Source organism: Neovison vison, chromosome 9 (assembly GCF_020171115.1).
Source record: "Neovison vison isolate M4711 chromosome 9, ASM_NN_V1, whole genome shotgun sequence".
NCBI classification, from domain to species: domain Eukaryota; kingdom Metazoa; phylum Chordata; class Mammalia; order Carnivora; family Mustelidae; genus Neogale; species Neogale vison.
Window position 1 is genome coordinate 58,447,591 of NC_058099.1, and position 12,277 is coordinate 58,459,867.

The 12,277-nt window shown below is 36.8% G+C and overlaps 1 protein-coding gene across 36 annotated transcripts in view; it reads left to right on the plus strand.

Moving 5' to 3' along the window:
• The window catches only part of PTPRD (protein tyrosine phosphatase receptor type D), a 2,250,073-nt gene that overhangs the window by 667,595 nt on the left and 1,570,201 nt on the right, over positions 1–12,277 (plus strand). For all 36 annotated transcript variants that reach the window (XM_044265686.1, XM_044265656.1, XM_044265663.1 and 33 more), the window contains one exon: positions 6,760–6,866. The gene's annotated coding sequence lies outside the window, so the exon portion shown is untranslated. The remainder of the gene's footprint in view (positions 1–6,759; positions 6,867–12,277) is intronic.

A 12,277-nucleotide genomic window follows, 5' to 3' on the forward strand; every position in this document is an offset into this window, starting at 1 on the left:
ACATGCCACTTACTAATCCAGCTTCAGACAAACAGATTTGGATATCTCAGTTATGCTTATCAATGTGTAAGACCATTCATTGTCCACAGATTCCCCTCATCCACTCATTAAATAAGCATGCATCAAGTATCACCCACTTATTAGGTATTTTGGCAAGTGTTGAAGATTTCCAAGATAAATACTTGCACATAAACTTTCCACAGTCCAGTGGGGAAGATGAGCAAATAGTCAAGTTATCTCAGAAATGGAATATAAGATAGTGAGTTTCTTTGCATGACCAATTGTTTCACATGATTTGCCAGAAAGTGTACTCAGCCTGCAGAAGTGGAGCATGACAGAGAAGGCAAGGTCCTAAAGGACTTCTCAAGTTCTAATATGAAGTAGTTCTGATACATTCAGATTTTATTATTTTAAATTTAACCTAATATCTCTTGGGTTATTAAATGAGGTTTTAAGTTTCCAGATATAGTGGTGAATTTTGTATCTTTTTGGTATTGATTTTCAACGTATTTTCTTTGTAGTCCTATAAACCATGTTTTCTCACCATGATCTTTTGAAAATTAAGACTGCTTTTTGACATAAATCTAGTCAGTTTTAATAAACTTGTGCATGAAAATATATGTTCTCCAGTGTCTCCCCCACACATAGGTCTTGGCTCCTCTCCATTCTAGCATCCTCCCCTACCATTTCCCTGAAACAAATCTTGTCTTGGTCACTGATGATTTCTACACTGTAAATACACCGAACAGCTGTTGGCCTTCATCTCGCTGGCCTCAGCAGCAGCAGCTGATGCCGCTCAACGTTCTCTCCTCTTCAAAGCACTGCTCTCTTTGGTGTCTGGAATCCCACTCTAATTTCCCTGAAACTTCAGTAGCTATTCCTTTTCATTCTCTGTCACTGTCTCCTCTTCATCTGCCAGTCTTTAATAGTTAAAGTACCCAACCTGTCACTCCTTGGACCTCTTAACTTTCCAAACAGACTCATTCTTTGGGAGATCTTATCGGATCCAGGCCTTTTTAATACTGCCTGAGTGAAGGCCAGCTCTATTTTTCCTTTTGCTTGGATCTAAAATCATGGAGTTATGCTTTTTCTCTCTTATTAACACCCTACATGGAATCTGTTTGCAAATCCTATCTTTTCTATCTTCAAACAAAACCATATTCTAACCATTTCTTTCCACCTGTACTGTCTCTGCCATAGTCTAAGCCATATTCGTGTCTTTCCTGGATTGATGCAGTAGTCTTATATTTCTGCTTCTGACTTTAATACCCTTCAGTTTTTTCTCAGAATTCAACCAGGTGGTTCTATCTGTTATCTACCCCAAACTCCTCATTGACTTTCCACTTTATTAGGAATAAAAGCTGGTGTCTAATTTCTGTAGTAACTTTTAGATGATTACTTTCAGATTCTTTATTTTCTGATCCTCTTACTCCTGTCTCTGTCTTTCAACTCACTCCAAATTAACTCTGTCTTTTGCTGTTTCTCTGAAACAATAACAGCAACAAATACACTCCTATTAGACTATGTTGTTTATGTTGTTTACGCCTGGAACATTTCCTCCCATGTTCTCACAGGGCTGACTCTCTTATTCCCTTCAAGTCTTTACTCAAGTGTGTAAAGATTTACTTCACTCCCATGTCTAAAACTGAATTGGTTCCCATACATTTCTTCTACCCTTTGGCTGCATTTTCTCCTTAGCAGTTACTGTTAATAACTTCTCTGCTATAATCTGCATATGAACAAATTGCACTTTTTCCATTACTGTATTCTAAACATCAAAATCAGTGGTAGCATACAGTAGGTAGTCAACAGAGGTTTGTGAAAAGAATGAGTTTCTGTGTCAAGTTATGAGCTACGTAATGGCTTTCTCGCTGCTCTAGATGAAAGCACATGGGGGCAGAAGTTAGCTTGCAGGAAATTTATAAGGAGTGTTTTGGGATCAGGTTGTGTGAAAGAGAAGGGAAGGAAGAAGGAATGAGCAAATAGAAGATGGACTGCAATGTAGCCTCAACAAAGGTTTCTTCCAACAGTGCAGAAAGCTATCCTGTATTGTGGCCCTAAGCCACCCCTTCATGCCCACTCAACATCTGTAACTGAGTGCAGGCTGCCTTTGAGTGAGGACTCAGTGAGGCAGCATGGCCAGCTTCAGGCAGTTCCAGGTCAGATTAGAGCCTGCAGTTAACAGCACTCTCAGCAGCTGGGTGAAAAGGTCTATGAATCCTGAAAAGGCATCCTTCAGGTGTCCACTGCAGGTCCATGGCCTTACGAACCCTGCCATGTTCTAGAAGGTTTCTTCTGCTGTGAACCACATAGTTTCCACAACTTCAAATCTTCACCCAAAGAGACCTACCATTTATTTTTTTTTCTCTAGATTAAAGAGGAACATGTACTCCACCTCTCATACCACATAGTCTCCGTATCTTGCAATATAAACATGTTACTTCTTAATTACACTCTTCCTGATTACATCTTCCCACTAGAAGATATACTCCAAGAAGACAGATTTTTTTTTTTATTTTGTTCTCTGAACATAATCACAAGCGCTTAGAATAGTGCTTATATATTTGAAATACTTGTGGAATGAGGGAATTTCACGCTTCTGACTGAACTTTGTGATGTTTTGATTACATGGAATTCTCAAGAGTGAGGATAGCTCTTTTGACTTCACTGATGTATAGGAAGAGTGAAGCAGAGCCACGGAGTGGGCTGGCAAGCTGACTAGAAAAGAACTGAATCCTGCCTATTAGGATACCTACCAATTTACAGGCACAAGCTTGGTTTCTGGAGCGCTGACGTAGCTCTACTGTCTCCTTCTTTTTCGACTGGGTACAATTCGGTATTGTCTCTAAGGTGCGGAGACTAACGCTAGGCTTAGAGGTTAAGGAAGAGATTGATTAACAAGCTTTATTGAGGATAGTTTGCCCCAAGAGTTAATGCAGGGAAGGTGTGATGGAGCTAGCTGCCACCAGAGCGCGCTGTGGGACCTCTTTGTGAGGTTTAGCCAGAAAGCCAGTGTAAGATTTCGAGGAGCTTGGGAGCGCATGCTTTTAAGAATGTTAACGGAGGGGAATTGTGCTCATGTCGTTCATGACTTTGCTTCATTGAGGAAGTACATAGAATGAGAAAGAATGCATTAAATTGTACTTGAAATTTAAAAATTGTAAAGGATATTAATAGAAGTTTCACACAAAAAGATACGTAATATCCCTTAAGTAACATTAGGAGATATTTAACCTACATCATAATTCTTAAAATGCTCATTAAAATGACAGAAATAAAAATTTTCACCTAGCCGATTTTCAAGAATCTAGAAGTCTGTCCACCCAAGCGGAAGGTGGTGATGGTAGCATTAGTTGGCTCTACTTTCAAGGATGGAAATTTGGCAACAGTTTTGAAAGTTACAAATGCATTTACACACTCATAGAATTTAACCTAGAGATCTACTTCTAAGACACAAATTAACAAACTTTTTTTTTTAATCTCAAGAATAATAAGAGTTTTGAAAAATAAAAATCTTGGTGTAATAAATAATTTCAGATCCATCGGAGCAATAGAAAGACAGGAAGCTGACTACAAAGAAGATGCTGTTTATTTACTAATATAAAATTCCACTTTTGGTGGGGTGGGGAGAAAGGTAGGGCCTATTAAAGTGGGCAAAGAGTGCGATCTTTTTTCTTTGTTTAAATGAAGGTGGGGTGGGGAATAATACACATACTTTCACGTATTTGTAGAAGGAAATTTGCACGAATCCTAAGATGCCAACAAAGTTGGTCTCGTTTAAGGTGGCATAAGGAGAAGATGGAGGCAAGGGTGACTGAAAGACTTAGTCCTATGGAACATTTTGTGAGGCCAGATTCATCTAAGTGTATTATCTATTCACAAAACAATAAATACATATGTTTTAAATTGCAGGGGGGGAAATGTTGGATTAGTCTTGAGGAAATGTTGACAATTCCACTTATCACTTAAATGCATCAGATACTTAGAGGTGTTTGTATTCAGTTACCTAGGTAGTTTATAAGTTAGTAATTATCTGCTTGAAATTAATCAGTACTAATAGGTCTGGCAGCCTCGAAATGAATGAAGTAAAGTTTCCTGCAGAGCTGTCCCAGAGTGAACTTGAAGAGCTGTTTGAAGTTTCCCTTGGGATCTCTTTGGTTGTCTGGACTTTCCATGATAATCTTACTCCCCACCACCTCCCATGGTACAGACTGATCTGTCCTTTGGGCGAGGAGGAAAGAATTTAAGAAACTATTTCCTTACATTGTAACAGATTTTTTCTAGTAATACACATTTATTGACTTAATGTTTATTGAATATCTCCTAAGAACCTGGCAATGAGCCATCTTCTGAGGCTATGAATCTGTCCGACACAAACTTTCCTTTAAGGGACTCATAGTCAAGTAGGAAGGTGGCATAGTCTGACTGCTTTGCAGAATGACGTGTGCCATGGAAAGACCAAAAAAAAAAAGGGGGGGTGGCGGAGAATGATCTCCTGTTACCAAAACTGAAGAAAATCTTTAGATCATTTCATGGATTTTAAAATATGAGTAGAGATTCTCTGGCAACAGGGAGGGAGGGGAAAGAAAACAAACTTCTTAAACAGAAAGAAGAGCAGTTGTGAACAATCTGAAAATATGCTGCCCATTACAAATGTTGAAGAGTTTAGTATGGCTGGAGTGTGTTTGACTTGGATTTCTGTCATTTTGAGAAGAATTATTGCCACTGTAGCTAATACTAACTACTTGGTAGATATGTATGTATTAGGTATGTTATGCCATTTAATTCTAACAATAAAACTCTGAGGTATGTTATCTGAATCATACAGATAATGATATCAAGAATTATAAAAATTTATCTAGTGACACACATAGGAGTCAAACCTACATTTGATTCCAAATCCCGTGCTTTGAAGTAGGAGCAAGGGTTTGCTGAACCTCTCCTAGTCTCCTTCCAGAGTCACTTTTGCTTTACCTTTCTCCATCCTACTCTCTAACACTGGAAGCGAGTTTGGATGGAATTCATCAAGAGACTCTGTGACCTTGGGAGCCCAGAGTGGTTTGTCCTGTAAATAGGATAGATAGGAAACCAGAGAGAAGGGAGAAGATGAGTGTGGTTTATTTTAGGGCTGCCTCACGTCCTGTCATCTTGTGCTACCCGGACTCCCAACCGAAGATCACTGTTTCTGCCCAGGGACCTATGTACCTCTGACTCTATACATCTGACTCCTAGATGGTAGCAACTGCTGCCTGTTCTCATCTCTCCCAGCCTCAGCGTGGCACCTTCCCTTGCAGTTTCCCAACAGATAGCCCCCAGTTTTGTAATAGGTTCTTTATTGGACTCTCCTCAATTATTCTAATTTGAAAGTGCCATCTGTTTTCAGTTGGCATTAGACCGACATTTAAGAAGTTATTGTTATTATCTGAATGAGAGCTAATGAGAGCTTCTTGTGTCAGTAGCAGCAGAAATCAAGGGGGTGAAATGGATTCCAGGGGGAGAGAAGAAAAGTCTGAATTTTAAGATGGCTACAAGGAAAGAACAATATTCGCTCTTAAGATATGACTTTTATTACGGAAAGAAAATGGGTTTCTCTGGCACCTTTATGTTACACTGCATAGGAAAATCTCTTAAATTTAAAGCAAAATGAGACAAAAGGGGTGGTTCAAACTTGACACCAGAAAGGTAATAAGTTTCGCTGCTAGTGTTGAAGTACATGGAACCACACTATATTCACTCAGAGAGGTTGGGGCCAGATATCAGGTCGTGATTCAAACAAGTGATGACTACAGATTGAGTACAAGAGGGTAGAGGCTCCCCTGGCTGGTGGATCAAACAGTAGGGAAGATCAGCCTGGTGCTGAGGATGAAGGTAAGGCAGCAAGCCTCAGAGGAAGGTCAGCAAGTAACAGGATCTCCACCATGAGATTCAATTCAGAGTCAAACTCCGAAGGCCAGAGAAGGGGGCAAGGGCAAAAGTAAAACGGGAGCTGCCTGGGACAAACTGCCACAAGAAGGGCATGTTGTTGGATTTCTTGTGTTTTCTTAAACCATCCAGCTGTGCACCAGACTGGAGCAAGGCTGGGAGTGCTGAAGGCCAAGTGGTTTCCGTTGTGACAAGTAAAGGGCCTTTCGTACAGAGGCAGCCCAGCTAGGAGGTTTTGTTTAAGTATCTGATTCCATCATCTGATCAAAATCTGTATTTTCATGTAATGTCTCATAGTAACAACACTCTGGTGCCTTTGAGGAAACATCTGTGTTCTTCATCAGGGTCTCACCAGTTGAAGACTATAAAGTAGTACAGGCATAACACTATTGCGTTACTAAATTGCTTCCTACTGAGATTTCTTTTGGTCGTGGTAAAAAAATTCAGGATGCAATATTTTCAACGTACTTTCCGGAGTTTAAGGTATTTTGATTTACAGTCTCCAAGGACAATATGTAGAAAATGGCTTCCTAAATTAACACACCAGTTACTTAAACCAAATGGATAGACATGCTGGCACTGAAATAATAATCCTTTATAAAGAATATCTTATAGGAGATAAAATATAGACGTCCCTTTGACTTAAACACCTGCTGTATTAATCACTGTGGTATAAATAATAGAGGTGAAGAGTTTACGCTTCCTTCCTTTGTGTTAAACATTCTGATAAATGGGTGTCTGATGTGACAAGGAAAGATAACGTAATGAATATCTTACTGTGCTTGAATGAACGTTTAAAAAAAAAAAAAAAAAGATTGACACCGTATTTTGTTCCAGGTGGGAATAAAAACAAGCAGTTCCTGGCCGGTGATACTGCAGTTAAGGTGTCTGACAGACAGCATGTTGGCACCAGCATTGAAGGAAGTGATGGGCTTTCGCTCCAGGTGAGTACAGTTCTCCAAGATACAATGGGTGCATCTTTCTGATTTTTACCCGTGGAACTCAGAAGAAAACTCCAGCAAGATTTTTACCCTCTTAACATACTGGAATACTGCATTTCTTCAAAATATTATAGCTGTAAAATTCTATCGTACTTTAAAGTCAATAAATATATATTTCATTCCTCTTTAAGTGATCAAACAGGTAACTCTGAATGGCTTTCTTTCTGAACTGGGTGTCAAAATGCCTGAACTGAAAGTAGAACGGAAGATGAAATTTCATAGAGTGTTTGGGGGTTAAGAAGAAAGCCTATTTCCAGAAGTGAGTTTAGAAGAAAGCCCATTTCCAGAAGTGACCAGTGGGAACAGAGTTAACATGAGGCATTTGAAACTGACACACTGTTCTGTAGCCTTCGTGACAGGCACAAGAGGGATGAGTTTGCTTTGAGGACTCCAAATTTTGTCACTTCCAAACTCATGCAATTAGAGCAGGTAGATAACCCAGTCATTCAAAAGACTCCTTGACTTCTGGTTTCTGAATGACATGAAATCAGAGGTAAGGGTCAGACATACACATATTCTAATTATGGTTCTCCACGTATATACCTTCATGAATTCTTAAGCCAGAGGTATGCGTCATTCAGGGACCTCAATATGAAGCTTTTGTGGGCTGAATAGAACAACTTAATTTTTAAAATTTGCAAGACTTACATACTAGGCCAACACACATGTTAATTCACATATAATTTCTGCCTTCCACAGATTTAAATATTAACAAAGAAGGTAAGCTAATTAAGTCTAGCAATTAAGTTAATTAGGTGCTATCAGAAAGACGTAAAGAATATGCAATAAGTACTTATTCTACTTATCAAATATGTAATAATCCTTCCTTTTGTCACCGTGATTCTGTACCTAGTGACAATGAAAGGAGGAAAATTAAGAATTTCCGAAAAGATACGAGCAAAGGATGTGTCTCATAATCTGTTTTAGTAGCAATGAAAATGATAACCCAAATACTTAACTGCACTGAACTTATAAAATAGATTTTTGTTCAAACTGTGAAATTCTATGGAACTATTAAAATGATTTAGAATACTTATGAAAGAAGGAATAAGGATATTTTTAAATTTATAAGAGCAGGTTAAAATGTCTTTAACATAACATTTGTGTGTTTATGTAGAAAAAGCAGAAGAATATGATTATTTTATTTTTGTTTTTTTAACTTTTTTTTCTGATGTTTTCATACTGGATGTTTTTCCACATAATCAGAAAAAATACAACTTAACCTTGAAAATGTTTTCATAAGAACATAGGATCATAGAAGAATAAGATCATGAAAAAATAAGGTCATTTCTTCAGAGATTAAAAATCAGGTTATGTGGGGCACCTGGGTGGCTCAGTCAGTTAACCGTCTGCCTCTGGCTCAGGTCATGATCTCAGGGTTCTGGGATCAGGCTCTGCGTCGGGGGAATCAGTTTTCCCTCTCCCTCTGTCTCCTCTTTCCTGCTCATGCTCTGTCTCTCTCTCTCTCAAATAAATAAATAAAAACTAAAAAAAAACTCAGGTTATGAAAGAGATTTGGAGTAAAATCCTAAATTTGTGTAAAATGTATATCTATACAGATAATGAAACAGAATTTAAGTAAAACCCTGCATTTGTATTTTTAAATGAACATATATGTATATTTTTAAAAAGAACATATATATGTGCTATGTATTTATAAAAATATACTACTTTTTTGTTTAGATGAGAGTTTAGGAGAGTCAATTTAATTCCTATTTAGTAGATGTTTAAAGTCCCCAAAGAAAGACTGAAATTTAACTATACAGAAATGTGCTTTCATTAGTATTAATAACAAAATTTGAACTGTTGAAATGGATAAGATTACATATTAAGCTTACTTTTCTTTTTTTTTTTTAAAGATTTTATTTATTTATTTGACAGACACAGATCACAAGTAGGCAGAGAGGCAGGCAGAGAGAGAGCAGGAAGCAGGCTCCCCACCAAAGCAGAGAGCCCAATGCAGGGCTCGATCCCAGAACCCCGGAATCATGACCCGAACTGAAGGCAGAGGCTTTAACCCACTGAGCCACCCAGGCACCCTAAGCTTACTTTTAAATAAAAGTATAAAATGAAAAGTATTGCTCTATGTTTCATTTTATAAAAAAATTATAGTATAAGTGATACACATTGAATGAATTTGAATATTGATATTTGTTTCAAGCTTAGAATAATCAATTTAATGTACTAAATGCTATCTTTTATTACACCCTGACATTTTGTAAATACTACTACATTTTTAACAAAAATTACATTAGTGTGTGATTCATTATAATATGAACATATTCATCAAATCTTTGAAAGTTAGTTATGTCTTATTACCATAGTTTGGTACAATTCTTCTTTATCTGACTTCATGATGCATAAGTAGGTCATATATTTATCTTAAAAAATAATAAAAGAAAAACTCTCATTTCTCATATGAACATTTCATTTTAAAACTAAATTTTGCGAAGAATAGCCATGGTGTCCTCTTTCACAGATTTCTCTGTACCTATCTTTCACAGAGACTATGGTTTCCAAGTCCATACTTTGCTCTTTTTATTTTCCCTGTATATTCTGCTTGAATGATCACATACACCCATGGCTTTAATATTCCCAAATTTGTTACTCTAAACCCACACTCCAATTATCCACTAGAGCAATATTACCAAATGAACCAGAGGTATCGTTCTCACGTAGGCTATGTTTCGTGCCTTTTTACTTCAGATTCCTCTTTAATGTGGTCTCCTCGGGGTGCCTGGGTGGCTCAGTGGGTTAAGCCATTGCCTTCGGCTCAGGTCATGATCTCAGGGTCCTGGGATCAAGTCCCACATCGGGCTCTCTGCTCAGCGGGGAGCCTGCTTCCTCCTCTCTCTCTCTCTGCCTGCCTCTCTGCCTACTTGTGGTCTCTCTCTGTCAAATAAATTAAAAAAAAAAAAAAAAGATTAATGTGGTCTCCTCTTTCTACCTTCCTCAATGTCAAATCTGAAAAAGTAAAATCCTGCTCCTAGGGAAGGATTTAGAAGGAGGTGCCCAAATTGACTGAATAGGCCTGAATTGTCCTTAAGGGGCAGGAGAAAGGACAAGTTTGTTAATGTCATTAACATATTAATAGCAATAATAATTAGAAAAATTTTCCCTTTTTTTCTATTATTTGTGAATTTACTCTTAGTAATTCCTCATCATTCCCTTATCAATGCCTCTCCCCACAACATGCACATTATAAATACATGACCTGACATTAAGTTGAAATGAGAAGAATGGCAGAAAAATGTGTAAAATGGTAGTTAACCAGTATAGGTGTGGGGCGACAGATTGGTACTTATCTTAGGCTCAAATATCTACTCTCCCACAAATGAGTTATGCACTCGGGAGTCTATGATTCTCTTTAAGCCTTTAAGTCATAAATTATTCATTCTAAATTGTTCCAGTTCTAAAAGTCAACTAATACAGTGTTTGTGAAAAACAGTCTATAAATGATTAAGCATTTTGTGGGTCTAAGCATTGATTGTTATCAACCATAGAGAATAGGTCCAACCTACCAAAATACTTAGATGTGTGCATATGCATAAACACATTTGTATATGCACATAGAAAAATAGACTACCTCTATTGAAGTAGTAGGATTAGTTGTTTCTGCCGTGAAATCTAGATTTTTGGTAAAATATCTTCAAGTAGGTATTTGAAGAGAAAGTTTCTCCCTTTTTACTTTAATGTGTGTGACCTGCCCATCAAATCAACACAGTTCAGTAATTCAGGAGGTGTTTTCTCTGCCCTTTGATCACAAAAGAAATTCAACTAGGGATAAAATCCCAAGATAATGAAGGCAACACAAAGCACCTTCCTCTTATAAAATCCACTCAGAAAATAAAAGTGGTATGAAAATTAAAGACACAGAATATTAAGATAACATTGAGTCATTGATCTAGAAATTATTTCTAACCATATATTAATAACATTCCATGACCTGAAATTTAGTGAACATCAACACAGCAACAAAAATTATTTAATATTGTCAACAACTGTAGTAATATTGAACTTTAACAGTTGAAATTACAGTTTCTGAAGTACTGAGAATATTTTGCAAACTATAACATTAAAAATTGTCAGGAGATGAGAATGGTCAGATGAATCAGTATTCATTAGACATTAAATAATATATGTCTGGAATAAATCAAAATAGATTTCACTTTTGTCATACTGAAAGCACTTGGAGTTCCAAATAATGTATAGTAAAATCTGGGAGAATTAGATCCCTATAAACCAAAACTCAACTGGATTTTGTGTGCGTGTGTCCTTTATTCACATATCTCAAAAAAATGCAATAACCTGAAAATTTACCAGAGCTAAGGGAGGAAGGAGAGAGACTCAGTCTTAAAATGATGGTTCTGAATAATTAAAATTTGTGATTAGTCAAAAATGTTAAGCATCTATGATAGACATTATATTCCCCTCAGGTCTAAGGAGATAGACATGAAAGTGTTTTTACCTTCAATAATGATTCTCCGTGAGAGGAAATAAGCTACACATAGACAGGACTGAATAGTATGTCATTATGTACACATATCATACATATTTAGATAACTATTAGTGTCAGATGCCAGAAGATAAGGAGAGATCAAGAGCCAATATCTTTCTACAAGAAAAAATTTGATTTGTGTTTCAGCAATTGAGAGGAATTCTTGAAGTAAGTTGATTTTGATAAGTTAAACGGATGGTGTGCAGGCTGAGAATGGTATTATAGAGGGAGGGGAAATTTTATATGCAAACAATGACTTTGAGTATAGAGAAGACAAAGAAAAGAACAGCTAGCAATTTTTGTTGCAATAAAGGGTAACAGTACTGGAAAGAAAAGTACAGAGATTAATTTTGGTGGTCTTTAATGTTAGCCCAAGGAGTATGTTCTTAATTTTATATTCCCTTTCTAGCAATCTTTGAACTTTATACTGTATTGGACCCTAATACCATTGAGAGTATAAATGCTTGCAAAATCTTTTTCTAATTTAAAATGGAAATACTCAAAATCTTATACTGGTTGAGTGTATAAATAGTTGTTACCAATCTCTTAAATTTAGAGGAGTGCAAGTCAATAAGCGAAACTTACCTCCTAAAGCATGCAAAATTTAAAACTTAAAACTTTTTCTTACCACCTTTAAAACACTTAATTTCCAGAGCAAAGATTATTGGTCTCAGGGTTAGAAATCTACAGTACTTGGAACTATCAAAACTGATGTTGGTATATACAAAAACTTTTTACCATTTGTAATAAACAGAAACTCAAATTCATGATGACATAATGCTGAAAAGGTTTACATTGCAAACATTATGAAGATTAAAATGCATATATTATGAAACCATACAGATAGTCAGTCATC